General features: G+C 42.9%; 1 long non-coding RNA gene across 1 annotated transcript; it reads left to right on the top strand.

Moving 5' to 3' along the window:
* The first annotated feature begins 25 nt into the window (after window positions 1–25).
* On the top strand, window positions 26–914 carry LOC147820003 (uncharacterized). The gene is made up of 2 exons (XR_015438348.1): window positions 26–229; window positions 879–914. It is a non-coding gene; the product is annotated as an uncharacterized LOC147820003 (long non-coding RNA).
* The last annotated feature ends 315 nt before the right edge of the window (window positions 915–1,229 follow it).

Genomic DNA, 1,229 nt, shown 5'->3' with positions numbered 1-1,229 from the left:
TAGGTGTATATCATCATAATCATATTACCACAATACAATACTACTGAAAGTGGACTCACTCTCTTCTCTTTCTCTTCCTCACCTCCTCTTTCTCACTCTAGAGGAAGTCACTAAGGGACCAGTGGTTGATGGAAGGAGCTCCCTTGTCCCCAGCCTCCCCGGATGCCCAGAACCCTCGCTCCCCTCTGTGGGGCTCCCAGGCCCAGGAGACAGAAAAGCACATTGACAAGTACAGCCACAGTGTGTGAGGTCGTGTGTATGTGTGCGAGTGCAAATTAGAGCTAAAACACTGTCAGACAGTTTGTGACTATCTGAAACAGTTAGCAAATCAGACAGCACAAGAGAACTGTCACATTTTTGTGGTTGAAATTTCATGTATAATTGATATCTCTGGCATCCCCCTCTTCTATTTTTGCTTTCTTGTCATTTTTGCTGTTGTCGTACAATATGTATGTGTGGCAAAGTTGAGTTTTAATTCTGTCAGTATTGAACTCGGGGGCAGAGAGTGAGAGCGTGATCCACCCTGCCCACTTGCCAGACAGGATTAGGCTTTCCTTTATTGCAGTGGACAATGTTGTCAAGTCCCTGAAGACTACACTCCCAGATCCCAATCTTATTATTGGTCCACAGGTCCACTGCCTCGCTTTCCAACAAGACTCCTTGTGCTCACTGTACATGGGGGACTCTGGGGAAACTTGAACATACTGTTTTAGAAAAATCAATTGCCTAGAGTAGTGTTACTTAGATCAAGATCATAAAGTAAGGCTAGAATCATATTTAAGCAACAAATTTGGACATTTAAAAGCATTGTAAACTAAAAGTGCATTACAGATTTTATGTGTTATGTGTGTGAGGTTCTACATAACTGTCCATCTTAGGTTGGAGTCAGAGAGTCAGTGGTTGGCAGAAGAGAAGGAGAACGAACAGATGGAGGATGGCCAAGTGGTAAGGAACTTTTGCAGACACACACACACTCACCCACTCACTCATTCTGTGGACACAAAGGGGGCTGGAATATGTGTTAAACAAGCTTGCCCCATCATCTTCCATTAGCCAGTCAATTTCCCACAACTTCTGTCTTTGGCTTTTTTCCATGAATAATGCATTTCTTCTCTTAATGTACCTTTTGATGTAGCACCTCTTGTTCAAAAGCAGGAACTGTATGAATGTAAGCAGCCCTGTTACATAAACAATTCAGCACTTGATCCACTCTGGAATTATTGTTTTAC

This window comes from Seriola lalandi, unplaced genomic scaffold (genome assembly GCF_002814215.2).
Source record: "Seriola lalandi dorsalis isolate HSWRI2012SDOR001 ecotype SW California unplaced genomic scaffold, Sedor1 jcf7180002006323, whole genome shotgun sequence".
NCBI classification, from domain to species: Eukaryota; Metazoa; Chordata; class Actinopteri; order Carangiformes; family Carangidae; genus Seriola; species Seriola lalandi.
The sequence above is the reverse complement of the archived record's forward strand: the minus strand, read 5'-3'. Positions and strand labels throughout refer to the sequence as shown.